General features: G+C 34.1%; 1 protein-coding gene and 1 long non-coding RNA gene across 26 annotated transcripts in view; both read right to left on the bottom strand.

The window, feature by feature from the left end:
• LOC149794433 (uncharacterized) overlaps positions 1 to 24296 on the bottom strand; it is a 191778-nt gene that overhangs the window by 108205 nt on the left and 59277 nt on the right. The window lies entirely within an intron of this gene.
• Positions 3552 to 6787, bottom strand: LOC149794434 (uncharacterized). The gene is made up of 2 exons (XR_016423030.1): positions 6495 to 6787; positions 3552 to 5076 (listed from the first exon to the last, which is right to left on the bottom strand). It is a non-coding gene; the product is annotated as an uncharacterized LOC149794434 (long non-coding RNA).

The raw sequence follows: 24296 nt of genomic DNA, 5'->3' as shown, positions 1-24296 counted from the left end.
TTAACTGTGATGCGGGATGCAAAGACCATAAAAGTAGCACACAACAGTCATGCAATGATTTATTTTGTAACATTATGGCTGTATTGCTTGTTGTCAATAAAGTAAAGGCTATCCCATCTTTTTCAATTTTCATTGCCCATTACATTAATAGACTTGAAAAAGTATTCACTACTTTTTCTGGCAACATTTTTTGAAAATTGGCGACAAAATATTGAGGTTAGAGATTATTTTGGTGACAACTTTTTAAAAGCCAGGACCATCCCTGTTTACTATTTCAAAATCCAATGTCTAACTCGCTTCTATTTTGCAATCACATTGCCCTATGCAGACTGGAGTTTGACATCACATTGTTTGAAATTTGCTGTCCAGAATGATCTATTTATGTTCTTGATTCCCAGGTTTCTGTTTAGTATTTTTTTTCTCCAACACATTGAATTTTATTTTAATTTCAGTTTTACTTTATTTTTGCTATGAATATTCTACAAAGCACTTGAAAAATCAACTATCCATCAATCTCCTCTTAGCTTCTCTATTCAGAGTGTATGTATTTATTTATTAGTTGCTAATAATACTGACTATAAAGAAAAAACAATTAAACTTTTCTCCAATGTCAGACACCTGAAATAAGACTAGGGATGTAAGAATGATTCTTTATACACAGTTCCGATTTATAAAGATAATACTACAACACTTTCTCAAGAACTGTTGAAGAATTCGTGAGATGAATTTTACAGGGAAACATGTATTATCTTTGAGACTGTCACCAGTACAGACCGTAATTGGCGTCACACTTCCTTAGTGGAAGTATTTCCAACAAGTTAGAACAAATGAACTTTAATTTCTTTTACAGAATATACATGTATTTATTCCATATCTTCAAGGGACCAAATGTGCAATATATATTATATTTTTATAACTCCAAACAAACTGCAAGCTTGTCTTGAATGTTATGAAAGTAATAAGTTTCTTAAACATACGGAACTATATTCTGAAGATAACTATTCTGAACATAAGCTTGATTAATGCTTAGTCTGTAAATGGATATTTGGGGAATTTAGTTTCTCATTGTTTCTCCTCACTGATTGCCAGATTTGACGGACAAATCAATGAAATGTTCATCTTAAAACTGATTGAATGATTTATATCCCACCACTTCAGTGAAGAGCAGAAACACTTGTGCATGTATGAGAGTCTGTCAATCTATTAAACCATTTGACGTGTATGTTCATCTCTTCTACAGTTATTGTTTCTTGTCCAACACTTGTTGGCTAAATTGAAATACAAGTTAAATATGTGGCTAATGTAGATAATAGCAATACAGATTTTATTTTCTTCTCCCCAGCTTCCCTTTTGGGGACATTTCTTGAGAAAAGTATCGACAAAGGGGATATCTTGAAAATAAAGCTTTTTGTGACTTCTTTGCACCATGCATGAAGGAATGTATTGAGACCCGAGAGATAGGTACCTGTTTAGTGTAGATTTGCAGTTTACTTTACAGCTCTGACTCAATATTAAAACATTGCATGAAAAAATATTGAAAGGTGAGAATGTTAAGAATTCAGCTTTGATATTTATTTAGCATTCATGCAAACCTATTTAGTATTCTTGCTGGATATTTACACTGTGTAGGAAACCTTCTAATCTTTCATTCCCATAAGACACTTAATACAGAGGGAATGTATGCTGTTTGCCATATAAGAAGCACATGATTTAAGTGGAAATACGACTGCATGTACATTTAGTTATTTCTAGCAGACTATTCATTCATAAGGGTAATAACAAAACATAGCAAGTCTTTTCTTTAGCGACAATAGATTATTTGTATAGGTTGCATAATGATTCAAATTATGTATTGTTGTCATGCTTGCAAAGCAAAGGACACACACACAGACATATACATGTAACTGTTCCTATGGCTAAGGCATTGTTGGCGTTGGTGTCAATGTTACGTTTTTGTATTAAGTATAGTTCTTCTTGCACTGTTGAATGGTGCTTGTACCTTTTACCTCTGAAATGCCACATGCAGTGATATCAGTTTCTAAAAATAGCCATTATGAAAAAGGGGAACTGGCATAATGGCATTCAGTGCTCTTTTCATGTTATTGTTCTTACTGAAAACCACGTACCAGGCACTAAATTTGTTCATCTGAATATAGATATGCATTCCAATATTTGGTTACATTGGTGGTTAAGCCTGCAGACTGTATAAATCATAATAAAATTTGATGAATCTTTCTAGAACATTATAATACAAAAATTGCTTGCATTTCATCACCGATACATATACCCTTAATATTTTGAGATGAAAATTCCATGGGACCCCACCCCATTAAATAATGTTGATGAAATATTCTTCTATGTGATTCATGTAGTAATATTACCCTATTTCTAGGAACTGATTTTGTGATCTCTAAAACCTGACGTAGCAACAATACAAGATAGCTCTCCACCAGACCCATGTAGTAACAATACCCTATTTCTAGGCACTGATTTGTTTTCTACAAAATCTGATGTAGTAACAATACTACATAGCCTTCCACCAAACCCATGTAGTAACAGTACCCTATTTCTAGGCACTGATTTTGTGATCCCAAAGCCTGATGTAGTAACAATACTACATAGCTCTCCACCAAACCCATCTAGTAATATTACCCTATTTACATGTGACATTGTAAAGCAGAGTCTGTGATCTCCAAAATATGATGTAGTAACGTGCTACATTGTCAATCACCAAATTTGTGTAGTAAGATTACTTTATTTCTAGGTCACATTGTAAAACTGATTGTCTTTATTTCCAAAACTTGATGTAGAGATAATGCTACATTGTTCATTTAGTTGTATTACCCTATTTCCATTTAACAGTGTAACACTAACTTATTTGATTTGCAAAACTTGGTGTAGTAAAAATACTACATCGTTAATTCCAAAGCACAAATAGCAACATTACCCTATTTGCATTGTAACAGTATACCATTTATTTGGTTGTTTAAAATATCTGATGTAAGATTACTAGATCTATGCCTCACATTGCCTCCAGAATATAAAAAAATTATGTGTTGTTATTCCTATATGACTTGAACTTTGTGTTTAATATTAGTTGTAAATGCTTATTATATTATTATATTACTCTACTGATTATCAAATGTACTACCCTCTCAAGTGGAGACTGCCAATGGTAGTAATAATAGAATCCATCATATGCCTATGTGTGAATTATGAAAATTCCATCCTTGGCTCAGAATTTAAAGTGGTACACAAGGTTGTGCTGAGGGTTTGATGCAGATCTGTAATCCCAAGGGGAAAATTTCTATCCCAGATCAATGCACAACGATTATTATTTTCTGACACATTTTAATCAAAATGGGAGTCCATGTCAAAAAGGCATACTGTTAATATTGCAGCAACTTTGAAACTTTAATTACCTAATGATAGAGCTTAAAAAGTTAGATTTACACTGAACTATTCAGTGGAAACTTTCAGTGATGTTCCTTTTAGCTTTCAAAGAACACAAACACAGTAGTTAAATGATACACATATGAAGAAGTCACAAAAATAAGTCCACTTTTATTGATAAGATTAATCAAGATGGACAAAAATAATGACGTAGTTCTCATTCAACTTTGAGGTACAATTGATTTTCCCTTCAGAAAAGAGACAATAAGAATGTATATTTTATAAACAAAACAACAATTACAACAGCAGCTTTATCGGCTTAAAATGCTTGTTTTGACTACTGGGAAAATATGTTCAGGTGATGATGCAAATGAAGACATATTTGATATTTTGTGTGCTCCCAGTAAATGTTGTTGTTGTTGTTGTAGGGTTTAATGCCATTTTCAACACACGATAGGCTATACATGGTGGCCAGTATTAATGGTGGAGGAAGAACCCGGGAAATCCCCGGAAAGAACCACCGACCCTTGAGAAGCTACTGGCAAGCTTTCTCACATACCCACATTGGCTGCCCAGTAAATGTGTATATGAATGTGATAATATCACTATATTGAGAAACATACCATATACCTAATTAAATTTAAGGTGATTCCTGAATACATTTACATATCATCTGATATTTGCTTATACCAAGAGGTGCTAATGTTAAATGTGACTAGTTATAGATTTTATTTTAAAATAATACCTGGATACAAAGAAAGATGTCACCCCTACATCAAGTTTGTCATCCTGAAGATCATGCTAAGCCTTCTTTCCATGATCAATGCATAGACAGATACCTGACAAGTGTGTCACTTTAAACTGAATAATGAACATTTGTTCCAGATAATAAGGGCTGTTCCATTAAAACATATGTGGGACAAAGGGAAGGCACTTTTAAAGTGGGGTACTCACCCATAGATGCTATTTAGAAATTTCTTATAATTTTAATATGACCTCGTTGAAATCAAAGTACCATGGCATATATTTTTAAAAACTGCCTTCCCTGGGTACCATGTATGTTTAAATGGAACAGCCCTAATGGTTATAATAGCGCAATCATATCTTTGCAAAGAAGCAACCAGTAACAAGTGTGCATATACTGTCTTCACAAAATAGTACAAAATACTTCCTATAGAGATTATGTCATAAGTTTCATATGTTAGCATTAAAGATTGAACAAGTTTGTAAGATTTGCTCAAAACAGTGATGTCTTGAAAGAATCAAATCGGTCTCAAAAGGAAAATAAATCACACAGATTGTACAGCAATTTACTTTTGTCATATGATTAATATCAATCTTGCAGTTTTGTGCCACAGTGACAAGATTGTTAGACTTATTTTAAATAATTTTTTATTCTAGTTTCCAGCCAATTCTTGTTAATATTTTTCATTGAAATTATATCTTTGGTGACATGTCCAAACAATTTACATGCTAGATAAGCTGTATATATAATATGTTTGCCTTTTTTATCTAGCTTCATTGACATTTTGCTGTATGCCAATTTCTCTTTTTGCACTTTTGCTATTTGTTCTTTACAAAATATAAAGTGTTTTCATCTGAAAAAATGGCCAGATACAAAAATTTGTGGGTGTATTCAACAAGAGCTAACTCTTGGTCTGTGCTTTCTGATCCTTTTCCTTCCTGCAATCAAAGATACAAAAAAAATTAATTTGTTACTTCTAATCTAAAAACCAACTGCATAAAATCTGTGAAGATGAAATAATTAAGGATATAATCTTGAGAAACATACACTTTAAAGCATATAAATGTTGAATTTTCCGTCACAAATATCCTAAAGACAGAAGGCTCATAGACCCACTACATGAATGAGTAAACCTCTGTAAACTTTACATCGGCATAAAGATACATATCATGGGGATAAATGTTAGGCATTATTGATTTGTATTGAATTGTACAATGGAATTTAATAAAGTTAGTCAGAATCATGCTGAAAAATCACTAACATTTATTTGCAAAATTATAAGCAAAATAATGTGTGCATTTGGAATTAAGCTAACAAAGTACACCGCTCCCTAATAACTCATGCCCTGATAACTTGCAAACCCACATATTATTAATTCCAATTAATTAATTCGCAACACGTGATAGGTTGTTGAAAAAAGCTGGAACGATCTTTCATATGTTGGACATTTTGAAAAAAAATATTATTTAAACAGAATAACGAACAACTTCATTAGAAAAAGCACGTTATTAAAAATTAATATCGACATGATTGTAAAATGAGGAATTGGTCAATAAACAGCACAGTTCCATAACACTGCTCCCCCCCACCAGTTTTCTTGATATCAAAGGGATTTTTTTTCTCAATTTTTGGAGTTCCCTTGGTAACTCACATCCTGCTTAAAGTGTGGTCTATGTTTGTGGACCTCGTTATGAAGTACTTTTATAATCATTTATCCAATATATATAAAATTATGTCTTTTGTATTCTTCCTACCAGTGTCCAATATTCATAGCATATATTGAAGAGGTTCTTTTTTACTTAATTCTCCACAAATGCTTCAAATATGAATAAATATATGGTCGAAGTATTTAACATTACCGGACTTGCAACTGTGTATCTTTCATAATGACCAAATGGAGAATATCTTCCAACTCTTATTACCCAGCCTAATGATGTTATTGTCTTTTAGACTAAAAGTCTGTTTGGGTTATTATTGTGGTACTAGTCACAATACATCAAATTCGTATATAAAATACCTTGAAAGAATATTTACTAATATCTATAAGGCCATTCTTAAGCTTAAACTCAATCTGCAACTCAGTTAAAGCCAACACATTTTACATACATAACTGATATAGCTAATCACATCTACTGTATAAATTGAAAACAAAAAGTATGACTTGGAAAATCTCATATAAAATATTCATCCATCTTTAAAAGAAAGTAATTTACTAGTTTAGAATTAACCAGTTTGATGTCATTTTGTTTATGGAAATTACATTATATAAGATTAAAAAAGTCAACTGAAAATATAACTATCAAATTAAAAGAAAATATTAAATCAATTGTCAAATATCATGACATTGAAAACATACCTTTGCATGTTGTCTGACTGCTGTTGCATATATTGGAAGTATCTTCTTTTCTGTCATCAATACATCTTTCAAAACAAAAATATTGTCTTTTATCCCCCACTTATCTTTCTGTGCCATTTGGCTCTGCTGTTTATTGGTGTGATCCCTCTCAGACTTGTATCAAAGAAGGGTCCCCCTATGTCACTTCACTAAGGATGGAGTTTCAGAAATGACCAGGCAAAATAATATCAGTTTGCCTTTTATGAGAAACCCAATTACTGGACTGGAGGACATGAAGGCTATCATATTTCAGATTATCAATGTCAGTTTGTTGAAATCCAATTGACTGTAATTGCTACAAAGAGAAACCTGTTGATATGTGATTCTGCAGCTGTTCCCCTGTAGCTGTGCAGGGTCACCTGAATGGGGAGTTTTCAGAATTAGATTTTGAAAATAAAAACATTTTAGCACAATTAAGCAAAAACAATTGGGGAAGACAGATTATATATATATATATATATATATATATATATATATATATATATATATATATATATATATATATATATATATAATTGACCCAATTAGATGTTCAGGACATTATAACTTCATTGTATTTTATACTTTCCACACTTGGTAACACTTTGTACTTGAACATGCTGTCTTACAACAATTCCAAGTGCAAGAAATTCACATATTCTGTCTATATCATTATTGGCTATGTATGTATTTATGTAAATGTGTTGTAACTGTGCATGGGAAAGACTATATGTATGTATGTATGTATGTAAGTATGTATGTGTGCATGTGTGTATGTGTGTGTGTGTGGATGGATGGATGAATTTGTGTATGGATGGATGGATAGATGAATGGAAGAATGGATGGATGGATGGATGTATGTATTTGTGTATGTATGTATGGATGGAACAATGGATGTATATATGTATGTATTTGTGTGTGTATGTATGTGCGTGTGTGTGTGTGTGTGTGTTTGTGTGTAATTTCACCTAGTAAAACAACCTGTGATGGTTCATTTCATAGGGAATCAGACTCATAATCCTAGCATTCAAGCTTTGACAGTCTGCTCAAGCCAGCATTGGGCTAACTGCTTTAGTGTGTCCTTGGGAAAAGTATTTGGTTATAATGGTGCTGACAAAACCAACAAAAGCAAAACAAAAAAAATCCGGCTCTGTCGGTCAACAATATAATAACTAATGAAGCAGACTCCAAGAACAAATACTTACATTAACAAGGAAAACAAAATTAACCTCTGGGTTTTTATCAACTCATTGTAGTACCTACCTTGATATATAAAATCAAGTTATTGTATGCCATGCCCTGTCTTATCACTGTGAACATCATTTCATTGTCAAGATAACTTGTATATGAATTTTTCTACTTCATAATTCTTGTTCCCAAATGCATTTAGAGATTACTTTTCTAAAAGATTTGCAATGGTAGTTATATTGATTATTCTCTGGCTCATGTAAAGTTACAAATGGTTACATTGTTCAAGACCACTTTCATGGCCTAGTGGTTAGAGCATCTGCCTTGGATGCGGGAGGTCATGGGTTCGATCCCCGGCCAAGTCATACCAAAGACTTACATAATTGGTACTAACAGGTGCTTCGCTTGGCACTCAGCATTAAGAGGCTAGTGTTAGGACTGGTTGACCTGGTGTCACGATAACATGACTGGGTGGGACATCATGCTACATGTCTGCGTCATGGTGCAGCAGTGCTAGACATCACTATAAACTGCCACACTGCAGACATCATACATCATAGCGATATGACTGAAAAATTGTTAAAGCTATGTTTTAAAAATTCAAATCACACACACACATAATTTGACACACCAGCATAAGTTGTCAGCTGAGTGACATACCATACCTTATCTTCATTCTATATTCAGAGTGATGCTCTTTTCAAATGGAGAGGGTTAACATTAGAGGCAGAATGGTTCAAACACTGACTCAGTTCAACACTGACCCATGGGAATTAGTTAATGAAGATATCCTTGACACACTGGGTGTTAGGCTGAAAATTATTTCAGCTGTTAGTACAAGTATCAACCACAGTTATCTCTAATCTGTGTTACTAAATGTATTTGCTGGTCCTGATTGTCCAATGATACATCAATCTCTGTTAATTATCAGAGCACCTGCCTTAGTTGCATGGTTTTCAAAGCATCAGTGCTTGTAGTTCACAGTCAGCCTTTGTTTAGAGAAGATGACAATAAAGATCTAAACATAATCAACAATTTCATGTGCATGACTCCCTTACACCTGTATAAAAGTGTACAATAAATAACAGATTGGAACTTGCTGTTTAGTAAAGGCATTCAAGTAAAAGCTATCAGAACCATACTGAATTATTTTCAAGCAAGTAAGTCAGGCATAACCACTTACATACAGAACCATGTCTAGTCTAATATGATTGTCATACCAAAATGAATTTTAAGCCAAAAAACACTCAGCCCTCACAAGTTTTGTGTATCCATTCCTCTCTCTCTCTCTCTCTCTCACTGATTTATGTTCCAGTATAAACAAAATAAGCATTGTACTCAAATTTATGATGCTGTAGCTATTATTTTTTCAAACTGTATGACATTTTCTGCATCAGTGTGCTTCTAGCACACACTTGCAGACAACAATATCTTGCTACAATAAATGATTATGTATAGTAACAATATAGTAATTTTGATTGGTTCAGTTTATTTAATGCAATTACATGTAGCAAACAGTATCTTTTCCTCTAAACAGTGCTGATGTCATAAACTATCCTAACAAATAGGTTTAAGATTGTGTCTATGTCAGTTTTGCAAACAAATCATTGATCACTTCTCTATCCAAATGTAAAAATTATATGAAAATATATCCAAGAAGGTCAGTCTCATGATAGCTTATAACTATGTTTTAAAAAAGTGTTTTTTTCTGATGCATTTAAAGGTTTGAACCGAAATCTAATCTCAATTTCCTCTAATCTCTCTATCTTGAACCCAAGTAACATTCAATTCTAAATGTTTTGGGTTTTGTGATGGCTATTTTATGTCATATGTATTAGTACTGTATTGATTACCTGGAATGACTGCTGATCATTCAGATATTATTGCTAATCATATAAAAAATTGGTAACAGTGAGTTACCCCTCAACCTTACTTCATAACACTAAGCATATTTAGCTAGCTGTACAAATTGTACATACAGATTGAAAATTTGCATAAAATGTCTCACTCACAGTCTGGATTTCTTCAAAAGCCTGTGATGAAATGAAGCAGTCTAATTAATATATCTGCCATGGATAAAGCCAAATGCATTACATGTCCCATTGTATTAGTACTGTATTGATTACCTGGAATGACTGCTGATCATTCAGATATTATTGCTAATCATATAAAAAATTGGTAACAGTGAGTTACCCCTCAACCTTACTTCATAACACTAAGCATATTTAGCTAGCTGTACAAATTGTACATACAGATTGAAAATTTGCATAAAATGTCTCACTCACAGTCTGGATTTCTTCAAAAGCCTGTGATGAAATGAAGCAGTCTAATTAATATATCTGCCATGGATAAAGCCAAATGCATTACATGTCCCATTGTCTGCTATTCTTAGATATAATACAGATTAATATTAATACTATCTTTGCTCATACTCTATGCAGTGGTAACATTATATCTTATGGTTTGTGTGTCTACTAGTCATTTTAAAACTAGACAGGCACAAGTTTTAAAACTTTGCAGTGATTCTGAAAATCACGGTATCATTGTTACTTATTATTGCATGCAATGGTGGATAAAACAGCGAACTAATTCTTAGGTATGATACAGAGTAATATTAATAATATTAATAATATATTTGCTCATACTGTATGCAGTAGTATGTAGTAATATGATATCTTAAGGTTTGTGTGTCTACTAGTCATTTTAAAACTAGACATGCACAAGTGTTATAACTTTGCAGTGATTCTGAAAATCATGGTATCATTGTTACTGATTACTGAATGCAATGGTGGATAAAACGGCGAACTAATTAAAGGTATTATACATGCCTGAACTTCATGCAAACACAAATGTATATTACATTTGTGTCAGCAGGAGTAACATATATGTTTCACTTGATTTTAGAAATTGAATTTGTTGTAATTCTCACCATTTTACAGTCTGTACATGTTTTGTAGATTGCAATTAACCATTTATTGTTTTCTAATGAATTATGGACTTCCACTTAAGTAATTTACTGCAAGCTGACTGTTACTCTTAGAACAATGTGACTCACTCTTTACTGCACACTGCTCCAATGGCCTAGTGGTAACAGCATCCGTCTTGGATGCGGGAGGTCATGGGTTAAATCCCCAGCCGAGTCAAACCAAAGACTTACAAAAATGGTTGCAACAGCTGCCTCACTTGGCTCTCAGCATTAAGAGGTTAGTGATAGGACTAGTTGGCCTGGTGTCAGGATAATGTGACATGATGCCCAGTGCTAGACATCACTATAAACTGCTACACTAGACATCGTAGCGGCATGACTGGAAAATTGTTAAAGCTACATTAAAAATCCAAATGACACACACACACACACTTTAGTGCAATGTGACTTTCACTCTTTACTCCAATGTGACTGTCACTCTTTACTTCAAGGAGACTTGCTCTTTACTGCAGTTTGACCATCACTTTTTAATAAGTGTGACTGTCACTTCTGGTGCAATGTGACTGTCACTTTTTACTGCAGTGTGACCCACTCTTGGTACAGTGTGACTGTCACTCTTTACAGCAATGTGACATACACCCTTGGTGCAATGTAACTATCACTCCTAAGCTGTAATGTGACTGTCACTCTTTACTGTAGTGTGACTGTCAATCTTTACTGCAATGTGACTGTCACTTTTGGTCAAATGTGTCACTCTTTACTGCAGTGTGACTGTCACTCTTGGTGAAATGTGTCACTCTTTACTGCAGTGTGACTGTCACTTTTGGTGAAATGTGTCACTCTTTACTGCAGTGTGACTGTCACTTTTGGTGAAATGTGTCACTCTTTACTGCAGTGTGACTGTCACTCTTGGTGAAATGTGTCACTCTTTACTGTAGTGTGACTGTCAATCTTTACTGCAATGTGACTGTCATTCTTGTTGAAATGTGACTGTCACTCTTTACTGCAATGTGACTGTCACTCTTGGTGCAATGAGACTTTCTCTTTTGGCAGATACACATACCTGGTCGTACATTTATTTAAAATAGCTATCATTTACTTATGAAAATTACAGAATTCATAGAATGTATGCTCTGTGTTGCATTCTTTAAGGTCAATAAAAACAAAAACAAAAACTGAAACAAGAACATCAGTGGCACTATTACATTCATATCTACTAAGGAATACCATCTTTATTATGCTTTAACTAGATCTATATATATGTATGTTAACACAAAAATCATTGTGTCCATTAAGTCATTATTAGTCCTAGGTTCAACAAAATGAGGCTACAGTTCAGCCAAAACTTGATAAAATATAACCATTGTGTACATTTTTCCAAGGAGAATCAATCTGGTTTGTATTTGAAACTTTCTAAAGTTTTAAACTTCCTTGCAGGTTTTATCAGGAATATATTGAGTATGTGTGTACAATGAGGAATCACTAACAAAGATAACACCCATATGTATACATTAAGTAATTTCTTGCATGTTTGTTTCAGCCATGTATACATATTTGGATAGTTTGAGTACCTTTTGTGATACTGTATTAGATTTAATTCAGTTTTCTTTGAATTAAATGTAGCCAACCAAATTTGGGACCATTCCTATATCCTTACACATTAACTGAGTTTAAGTTTCAAAACAGTGATTTCTTTTATTCAGGAAGGAGAGACTTTTTCAGTCAAAATCTACTGAAATGAAATGATTAAGTTTAGTGGATTGGGCTATCTCTGTACTAAATTCAAGTTCCTCCCAAGCAGCTATGTTATAATTAGGTGATCATCATATTCATGCAGCTACTACCTTCTTCCCTGTATTATTTAGTTCTAACCATGTACATTCAAGGTCAGAAATGTACAAGTCACACTTTAGAACAGTCTGAATGTTGTTGTTTTTTAATGCTTGCATCACACTTAAGTGTAACCTTTCCTTCCTTATTTCATCATTTAGAATAATATGTTTAAGCTACATCTCAGCAAAAATCACTACATTAGGCAAGAAAAAGTAAATATGTGTGTTTCTGGTTGGCTGACCATCTCTGTTTTTTGTTGCTGACCCCTATCACTTTTTCCCCCTGGAGTATTTTTTTTAAATCCCAAATTTATATATATATATATATATATATATATATATATATATATATATATATATATATATATATATATATATAATAGTGCAATATTAAATATACTTTTTGGGCCTCAGACATTACTCTCTATATCATGCTAACCCAGGGTGGCATAGGCCGGTATCCAACCTGCAAACTAAGCTCTCTCTCTGTATCAAATCTATGTTACATCATAGATGGTGTACATTAAAGTACATAATATTACAATAATTTCAACATGTTTGAGAACTGGGCTTAGGTTATATCAATGTCAACAAAAGTAAGATCCTAATAAAAAAAAATACATTACTATGACAATAAAAAGAAACATTACTGGTAAAGAATGACCTATGTAAAAATAAGTTTATGTGCATCAGATCAAATAACCAAACACATGGTAGGTAACATTTGGCATTACAATGTGCTGATCACATTATATAATTTTAAAATATATTAAATAATTAATATGAATAATAATAACAGGATTGTAAATATTGTCCTAAGATAGGGATCCAAATACATGTAGAATCCAAGCTAAAATCTTGCATTACAAAATTTCAAAACTGTTGTATGCATCTGTGAAAGTTGATTTGCACAAATGTCATACAACCTTATGCCAACAATTCTAACAGAACAATTTGAGAAAACACCACTGCCATAAAAGAAAGGATCATTTGTTTTTATATTTCCCTGAACATAGACTACAGTTGTTCAGGGAACCATCTGACAGACTACATCATAATTCATTGTGGCACATTACTTTACAGGGAATATTGGTTAACACTACTATATAGCATTATATTCTAAGCCCAATACAGAACTTAATATTGGCTACTGTACAGAAGCCAATATTAAGAAAGAGGGAGACAAATATGTCAGTCTCTTAAGGAAAGAGAGTGCAAAACAAAAAGAATAGAGTGAGAGTGACAAAAAGAGCATATGTTTATTATAAGCATTTTCTACATGTACACATATTTAGCATACAAACATATATCAACACAAACACTTAGACAATATACACACATATACTTATATGGTCATGCACATTTGCATGTTATCACTAGACTAAACATTTGCTTGTTATTACAAGCTTTATAAAGTTGACAATATTTGCATTCTGTTACTATTTTAAATAATTATTTTCCCTTATTACTAATCTCATACGAGACAAAGAGCACTTTAACAATTTACTGCATTATTACCTTTGAAATTACTCTACTTTACTGATGTGTATATACAACTGCTAAATGTTTTTTTTTCCTTTCAACAAAAGCATTAGGGGCCCCGAGTGGCTGAATGGTCTAAAGTGCTCTCCCTTATGGATCACTGCCATCTCACCTCTGTTTGCGTGGGTTCGAGTCTCGGATTCAGCTAATGTGGGTATGTGAGAAAGCTTGCCAATAGCTTCTCGTGGGTCGGTGGTTCTTTCCAGGGTTTTTCCCGGTTCTTCCTCCACCATTAATCCTGGCCACCATCTATAGCCTACCATGTGTTGAAAAATTTCTTTAAACCCTACAAAAACAACAACAACAACAACAACAACAAAAGCATCAAATAAACAAGGCCATACCGACAACTGTAAAAGTAAATATTTAACTTCTCTGAATTTGCTTTCATAATTAAGCTTGACCATATTGTCTAACTCTATAGAGAATGTAATACATGTACCTACATACCTAAAATAAGATGTATTCCAATCTAAATGATATTCTTCACAGTACCTTATTGTACTTTATATAAATACACATTTAATTTTTTTTCCACTATTTATACAGAGTCCAGAAAATTTACAATATTAGTAGATAACATACAGAGTTGACTTAAGGGACTTTGAAAAGTCATCCAGGGTGAGAGTGGTGTCATCTGCATACTGTGAAACTATATATTCTTTGTTTGTAAGTGTATACAGTGTACCTGTGATTGTTAGCTGAAATATCTAAAACTATCTTGTTGCCATTTACATCTGCTTTTACTCTGTGTATGGAAAACTGAAAGTTATTGTTTAGTAAAAAAAAAATGTATTCCCCTTGAGTTGGATGCAAAGGAAGTGAAGATACATTCATAAACCAAACATGATCTAATATGTCTCCCATTGTTTTATAATATGCAAATCTTGCAATAGATATATTAAGTATTGCATTCTTTTTCAGGTTTTTAAAACATCCTTTTTTGACTGGGCTTCCCAAACCCATGGAGGCAATTCTCAATAACTCATCCATTGTCCCTCTCTGAGAAAAGAGGAAAGACAAGAAGTAAACAAAGTCACAGGTGATACCTAAAACACAAATTGTCCATGTTGTTAAGTGAACTATCTAAATGTTTTTAAAATGGTAAAACCAATGCCCAGTAATTTAATAAGAGTATTTATGACTTGTTTGTCACTTATTTTTTAACTTTGCTTTTTTTAATTTCTTTTTATCTAAAATATTTCAGCAATCCAAATGATGCAACCTGTGTAGTCTGCTTCGTTGCTGTTCATTTAGTATTAGTGAAAAATCTTGCTTTTGGCTTACCAATGGTTACCCTTCACCGACCCCCCCCCCCCAATCCCACCCTCAAGGTATTAAAGATGCAGTGGACACGGCAAATTTCTTAACTTAAGGCTGTGGTGTGACTTTTTTAAAAAAAATATTATTGTTTAATAATTAAAGATATGGATATATTTGTTAATTAGGTCTTTTAGATTTGTGGGTTGTTTTTTTTTTAAACTGATGTGAGGCATGTACACCTCATATAATCACTGCACAGTAAGTAGCCAATGAAACACCCATAGTCATCTAGGAAGCAGAGCTAGCCAGTTATAGCAGTAGACATGTTGGTACAAGACAAGTAGAATATCTCAAAAACTCCTTGGATGACAAAATATTTTGACTTGCATCAAGCTATTAAGTAGGCAATTTTCTTCAGAATTATTAACCAGGGAAAGGGCCGGTGTTTGCACTGTGAGCATCACAAAACATTGCTCTCAAAAATGGCAGGCCTTCGAAAATGAAAAATGCATGTAAAAATTTGGGGATAAGGTGCAAAAACATTTTATTCTGTGAATTTCCATTGACTTATCAGGCCAAGTGAGTGATATTCTTATGTTTTGCTTTATTATGCCTATCCAAAATTATGGCCCTCTTTGACCTCACTGATGTATTTTTTAATATAAAAAATTTATTTAGCAGGTTTATGCAACATTAAATTTTATCATAAAAACTGTCCCTTGCACCCATGACCAGTTTTCGTAATACATGATCAGCATCAAAGAAGTGGATTTTAATTGCTCTCCAGTCTGACAGTAAGCCTTTAGACGATTTGTAGAAACAAAAGCAGACTGGTTTTCTAACTCTGCTTGTAAGTACACAAGCTAGAACTCAAATTATACTAAATAATGATTGCAAAAAATAAGTAATTTGGGGACATCCATTACAGTTTTGCATGGTTAACAATAGGTATCTTCCTTGTCAAGATAGAAAGAAGGCTAAATGTGTGAGTGTGTGTGATTTGGATTTTTAACATAGCTTTTTTTTTAAAATCAGTAATATCACTATGATGTCTGCAGTGTGGCATTTAATAGGGATGTATATCACTAGGGCATCATACAGTAGACATGAAGCATGATGTCTCACCGGCAGCCACATTATCCGGACACTTAAGGCCAACCAGTCCTAACACTAACCTGTTAATGCTGAGTGCCTAGCAAGGCAGCTGTCAGCACCATTTTTAGAAGTGTTTGGTATGACTTGTCCAGGGTTCAAACCTGCGACCTCCCTCATTCGAGGCAGATGCTCTAACAACTAGTGGTTAAATAGGTAAAAAAGCTATTTTACAAACAATTTAATTTAGTATCAAATGTAAGACAAATATTGTAGGAAAGGAACACTTCCATATATTAAATTTTAAAAAGTTATATGATACTAATTTATAAGTTTACTTACATACTTGGTCAGATTGCACTATGCTGTAAGATTTTACTTGGGAATGTGGTCCTTTAGTTTTGACAGGTTTTCTCTCATCTAGAATCTGAGTTTTTATCATTATTCATGTTCGCATTATTCTACCTTTACAAAAATGACAGTTTACAAAGATTCATGTTTTACTTTTACTGTGAAGTCATATGTTGCCTTCATTATATCTTCCTTAATCACATAGTTCGAGCCCTTAAAAGTCTTCCTTGTGCCTTTTTATTTTGCTTGTATCCTTCAGGAAATTTCTGTCCTTATATCTGTATATCAGTATGCCCATTCCAAATCCACTTTAGTGTGATGGCAAAAATTTGTTCAACTAAGAATAATTAAAATTATATACATTTGAAATTTTCCAACATGCTGACGTGATGGAAAATATGCTAATCAGAAGAGTTTCTGGTGTAATTTTACTAGCCACCTTAGAAGGCTTTTCCATAGACAAGATGATTTTTCTTATGCAATTTTTTGCTTGAAGGTGGTCTGATGTCCTCTCAGCCAGCACATCTTGAGATGGATTTTCCAGGGAGATATACTATGTTGTTTTTGTTGTCGTGGATATCAATGTTTTTATTGTAGGCAAGGTAAAGAAAATTCTGGTTTCAAAAGTTTCATTTGTTCTTATTTCGTCCTATGTTTAAGAATTAGTTTGTAATTAGTGCTCTATTTCTTGGTTATTTTCTGTTCATTCTTCCCTGTGGTATTTTGCATGACTCACTCGTATATGTCCTAACGTTAGATCCTTCTGTGTTTATCATTCATCATTAGGTTGCGTGTTTATGTGAGCGCACTTATCAGTCTTGTTTGGTAATTTGATTTTGACTTCACCGCCTGCTGTCTTCCATCTGTCATCAGCTGGCGGGATTTCAGCCCACTTTCTCCTGCACATTGTGTTAGAGGCACTATGTGTCTAAATTAGTTGCTAATGATCTTTTTTTCAGCATACAGTTACATCACAACACACCGCTCCGGTGGCCTAGTGGTTAGAGCTTCCGCCTCGGATGTGGGAGGTCGTGCGTTCGATCCCCGGCCGAGTCATACCAAAGACTTACAAAAATGGTACTAACAGCTGCCTCGCTTGGCACTCAGCATTAACAGGTTAGTGTTAGGACTGGTCGGCCCAGTGTCAGGATAATGTGACTGGGTGGGACATCATGCTACATGTCTGTGGCATGATGCCCCAGTGCTAGACATCACTATAAACAGCCACACTGCAGACATCGTAGCGATATGACTGAAAAATTGTTAAAGCTACGTTAAAAATCCAAATCACATAACACATAACATAACATCACAACACACACAAACAGCACCACACCAGACTTTAATGACTATGGCAGTTCACTTCAAAATAATAATGATAACAAAATGGGGATGGGAGCGGAAACTTTAACCCTGGACTTCTGCAAAGGAAAAAGGAGTTTGATCCTAAGTTTCATGCATGTTGTTGTTGTTGTTGTAGTGTTTTATGTCATTTTTCAGCACACGATAGGCTTTACATGGCGGCCAGTATTAATGGTGGAGGAAGAACCCGAGACAAAACCTGGAAAGAACCACCAGCCCACAAGAAGCTACTGGCAAGCTTTCTCACATACCCACATTGGCCGAATCTGAGACTTGAACCCATGCTAACAGAGGTGAGATGGCAGTGATATGTAACAGAGAGCGCTTTAGACCACTCGGCCACTCGGGGCCCCTTTATGCATGTAAGGTTCAAGGCAAGAAAACGCTCACAAGCACTAGTGTTTGCAAGTATTGACCTGATAATGGAAACTGACCTGCGTACCGGGTGGTAATGGAGTAGATCTCACAACCAGCATGCAGGGACAACTAAAAAAATATGACAAAATGAAACAAAGAACAACCTGACATGATGGAAAAAAATGCATACATGAAATTCAAAATTGGGAGAATGGGGAATACATAAATTACAAACCATGACCTTTAGAAACGAACAACAGTGTGAGACCTCCAACTCTTTACCAGCAAATGCTGGAACGGAGTCATGGGGTGCTAATATAACTTTAAGTACATGTGTTTGGGTTTGTTGGGTTTTAAATAGCGAATTTGGGCCATTGCATGTTCGGGGGGGGGGGGGGGGGGTAGGTGCTTGTGTCCTTATTACTAGCTCATTGTAAATGGCTTTTCACAGGTGGAGGAGGGGTAGTTTCTTAGAGTTATTTGGTTTCTTTTTCTGGTGCAGGTTTGCTAGCTGCATATTGGCTTTCCAGAGTATAAATTATAGTTCAGTAATCCAAACCTGCTTTCTTCTACTTTCCATAGCATTATAAATAAAGTCTCCATACAAAACTTTGTTTTTTATGGGTATAAAGAAGATTTTTGGGCTCAAACACGCTATCACTGTAAACATCTGATCCATGCACTCTCCTTACTGAGGAATTTGCTAACTGTGAGCTCATAATTGTTTAGCATGCTGATGATGTTAGCAAAACACAGTTGGATGCACAGCAGGTGTTAACAACCAATGAGGCCTTTATATTAAATATCTGGCCAATCAAATAATGTAGAGAGAGAGAGAGAGACAGCGAGAGCGAGTTGTAAATATTTTTAGTATGATGAGAATAAACTATTTTCTGATTCAAAGAAAAAATGGTAGACATTAATATGATAATGCTTTCCACAAATTCATATAGTAAACCAACTTGTTATCCATATGTTTAGAAAAAAGGGCTGGGATTATTTAAAGATTAACATGAACAGCATACACCAGATTGTTCTCCTCCAAAACAGAAAGTAATATCAACTTGGGATTTCCACCAAAAGACTTCTTATGATGTCTTGTTGGTCCTATATAATAATGATGCCAATATGGATTCCAATATGTCCACCATAGCAGTTAAATTGAAGATGGTGTTATTGTTGAAGAATATCAGAGATGGTTACCACATTCAGCAGTTAAAAAGAAGTAATGAAATTGATTTCAAAACAAAATTTCAGCCTAGAGACTGTGACTGCCTTCATGAGAATATTTGTTCAATGTTTTTTTTTACACATTCACCTTTTCAACATATATTTTATAAGAAAAGTATTTTAGCAAGATTATTTGAAAAAGATTAAAATTTATTTTAAAATCATATATTTTTTAATAAATTTGTTGCTTTGCTGGCCTTAGTTCCAGCAGAAGTGTGTGAAAAACCACTTGAGTTGAAATATATTCTTAATGACAGAGAGAGAGAGAGAGAGAGAGAGAGATTCGTTAAGATGTAAGAACAAGAGCACTTTCTGAATGAACAAATATATGTCCAGACTTGGAAAAGTTACTGTTTTCCAAAACAAAAACACAAAGTAAATCTACTTGTTATCTTGAGTATTTTGATGAAAGTTTAGGGATTATGCAATCCTGGATATATGGATGAGTTGATTTATTAATAATATTGCACATGTCCTCCAAACGTTTCTTGTCTCTAGGCTTTGAAGTTTAGGATATGATTGGAGATGGTCTACCTATGTGTATAATAGTTTTAGCATGATGAACCAACCCTGACTATTAGGGCTTGATATTGAGTTTGGAAGTTGTTTCAAATACAATTTAAATATACATTCAATCAGTCCTAAGAGCACCCACATGAATTTGCTCAAATCTGAGAGTGGATTATCTCATCAGTTACAATTATCAGCAAATTAAACTTAACAAATATTACTACCTAATTAACCTGGCTCTGTGTGGTGGCTATGATAGTGCAGATGTGCCATTGTTGCTGTTTTTGTTGTTGTAGGGTTTAACGCCATTTTTCAGCACATGATAGGCTATACATGGCGGCCAGTACTAATTATTTAATTAATTAATTAATCGACCTACGAGAAGCTACTGGCAGATGTGCCATGCATGCATGCATACATACATACATACATACATACATACTCAAAGTTCTTGTCCATATGATGTAAACATTATTCTGTAGAACAGAAATGCAACCCCATTTCTGTCTACATCTGTTGTAAAAATTATTCCATCTTAAATATACTTCTAATCAGAGTGCATGCAAGGATATTGAGTGTTCAAGAATAAAGGAAAGTATATCCCCCTCCCACTTGTATTATGGAGAAAACTCAGGTTTGGTAAAGTTATTTTATAATTACTTCAAATGGAGAGACAAATCCCTTGTGTGAAAAGATCAAAGTTTACAGCTGTTGAGATAGCAGTTACAGAGAATGGCAGAGCAGTTCTTTTGCCTGACATAGCAAGACACATGTGGGTTATGTTGGACTATATTTGTACAATTAACTAGTGTCTGAGAACTGATGATGGGAGTATCAAACTAAATGTCAGCACCTGTTGGGTAATGAATGGGATCCCAATTGGCTCTCTAGTTGTAAAACAATTCAGAAGGGTAAGGACTGGATAAAATCCAATTACTCACGTTAGCTATGCTATATGTGATTCATGCAATGCCCAATGCTTTGTATTTTAACTGCTAATATCTAGCAGTAAATGTAAACATATGGCTTATTAAATGGGTTAATATTATAAGCTGCCTGAAGTAAATCCTTGAATGTATTGCCAATATAACACTGAAATGGTCAGTGAAACAGACTTGGACTTTGATGAAGTAGGCAATTCCATGGAAAACAATTATGAAACTGAAAGTAATAATGCTTTAGGAACCTCATTAATGGAAAATTATGTGTGGCAGGATAATGCTATATCCAAAAGTATTAAAGTTCTGGGTACAGCACTTATTGACAAATTGGGAAGTTCTTTGCAAGAAGATCTGTCAAAAAGTCATGATGCTTCAGATACATCAGTTGCAGAGGAACACAATACTTTTCAAGATGACAACATGACCAAGATGATGTTGATGGATTTGGATCATCAATAACTTCTACAAAACCAGCATATTCAAGAAGTTGATTCATGGATATCCAGATGGAAAACCCATTTACTGAAGGTATCAAGGTATGTAGCATCTTAAATGTTATACCACAAAATATTTATAAACCTTAAAATAAATGCAATGTATTTGAGGATTTTATCTATTCTGTTTGTAATTAATTGTAATATCTACCATTTTTTTTTCTTCAGATGTAGCAGTTTGCAGTTACATTATTTTATATGATTCTTCAATATCCTACTTCTGATCAAAATTTAGTATAATTTATTGTTTAACCAGGTGGTGTGGAACAGTAAGTTTTGTAGATGTAGGTATGTGTAGAATTTTTACAGTTCTTATTGTGCCATTAATATAAGCACATCACAGCAATACAGAAATAAATGTTAGTCTGTTGATATAGCTTCCAATTCTAGCATGCAATTTAAGCCTCAAAATGGGGAGAGTGACACAAATGAATGCACTTATCCACTTAAATGTTCGCTTCATTATATAAAGATGTTCATGATCTTAGTTATCCTTAGTTTTCATGTGACATCAAATGTATGCAAGTTGCCGAGTGGTCGTAAGTGCTCTCCGTTACGGATCACTGCCATCTCACCCCTGTCTGTGTGGGTTTGAGTCTTGGATTCGGCTAATGTGGGTATGTGTGAAAGCTTGCCAGTAGCTTCTTGTGGGTCAGTAGTTCTTACCGGGGGTTTTCCGGGTTCTTCCTCCACCATTAATACTGGCCACCATGTATAGCCTTTCATGTGCTGAAAAATGGCATTAAACCCAACAACAAATGTATGCACTTTATCCAGAATTGCATTTTAGCAAGAAATATGTTTGTTAATTAGTTATGACATTATTTGCAGGTGGAAGATAGGGCATGTGGTGATGCTCAGGGTTTTAGTGTCATTTAGAAAAGCTGAAACAATTCTAATTTTCTTGTATTTTGAAGATAAAATGTTCATTGTTGAATCATTATAGCTATAAAGTGTGTTTTACTGATGTTTATGTTCTTGTACCAAAACATGAAGTAAAATAAAAGAACAAAAAACAAATTTAAACTTATACATTTTATAACAATTTAACTCTAAAGCCTAAGATTTAAGCATATAAATCTATGATTTAAGCATATATAATTACACCTTCGATGATACATGCAAACTGAATAAGAGCAAACAATTAAGAACTTACAGTAACTCCAAGCTGCTGGGAAAAGCTATGCAAAATGTAACAACATGCTTACAGAAGGCAAAACAACGTGTGAATTACTGTCTAAAAATGATAACAGAAACTGATATCAAACAAGCAAGATATTGATACTGAACAATTGTTTTGAAAGCAGAGTTGAGTGCTTTTTTTGACAAAATAGCTGATGGGAAGGACAAAAAAGAATGTTTCTTATTTTACTGATGGTGGAAAACGTGTGTGTATGTATGTATGTGTGATTTGGATTTTTAACATAGCTTTAACACTTTTTCAGTCATATCGCTACGATGTCTGGAGAGTGACAGTTTATAGTGATGTTTAGCACTGGGGCATCATGCCGCAGACATGTTGCATGATGTCCCCACCCAGTCACAGTAACCTGGCATGCAGGCCGATCAGTCGCAACACTAACATCTTTATGCTGATCGCCAAGCAAGGCAGATGTTAGTACTGTACCATATTTGTAAGTCTTTGGTATGACTCGACCAGGGATCGAACCCACGACCTCCCGTATACGAGGCAGATGCCCTAACCACTAGACCACCAGAGTGGTTGATGGAAAGCGTGTTTGTGGATTTGCTTCAGATGTTTGTATAGGATTGACAAACATTTCTATTACAAATACATAAAGAAATCTAAGGGTGGCACAATTTCAGCTGGATACAGAAAAGAGAGTGGTAAAGGACAAGGAAGAGAACATGCAATATCTTGGCTTCAGGATTATGCATACCACCATGCTGACAGAATGACAGTTAATGGTGATATGATGCTGCCTTACAAATCTAAAAAATTAACAATATACGAGCAGAATCTGCATGAAAAAAACAAATGATCCATGCAGTTAGTCGGTCAACATTTTTGGACATGTGGAATCAAAGTTTTCATCACCTGAAGTTAAAACAGGTTAGGAAATTTTCTTAGACCATGATTTAATTAACTTGACTTGTTGTATAATTGCCATAGTTCATATGCAGATTATGTGATAAATCATCACTGCAATGACTCTAACTCTCACATATAATGTTCATCATGAGAGTATGGACATTACTGTCCATGTGAAATCTGAAGTCTATTGGCCTTAATATCAAGTGTTGTTTTGCAATTGCATGCAGATTAATGTTTATCATTACTACAAAGTAGTCAGGAACTTGACACAATCTTTCAACTTCTGGTCTAACAGATACTGAATGTAAACTGGTAAATCAAATAATTTAATATTAAATCGATCAAGACCATCTTGAAAATATTCTCACTACTAAATATTACAAAATATTTTAGAAGTTTTTATTCAGTTTTCATAATAAATGTATTATTCTGCTTTTTGTAAAGGCAGATATTATATGATCCTGCCAAGACATTAAGAGGTTAGTGTTAAGACTGCTTGATCTGGTGTCAGGATAATGTGACTGGGTGGGACATCATGCCCCAACATCTATATAAACTGCCACACTGTGGGCATTGTAGCGATATGACTGAAAAATGGTTAAAGCTACTTTAAAAATCCAAATCACACACAGACATTTAC

This window comes from Sinohyriopsis cumingii, chromosome 8 (genome assembly GCF_028554795.1).
Source record: "Sinohyriopsis cumingii isolate HCF-2022 chromosome 8, ASM2855479v2, whole genome shotgun sequence".
In the NCBI taxonomy this organism is placed as follows: domain Eukaryota; kingdom Metazoa; phylum Mollusca; class Bivalvia; order Unionida; family Unionidae; genus Sinohyriopsis; species Sinohyriopsis cumingii.
The sequence above is the reverse complement of the archived record's forward strand: the minus strand, read 5'-3'. Positions and strand labels throughout refer to the sequence as shown.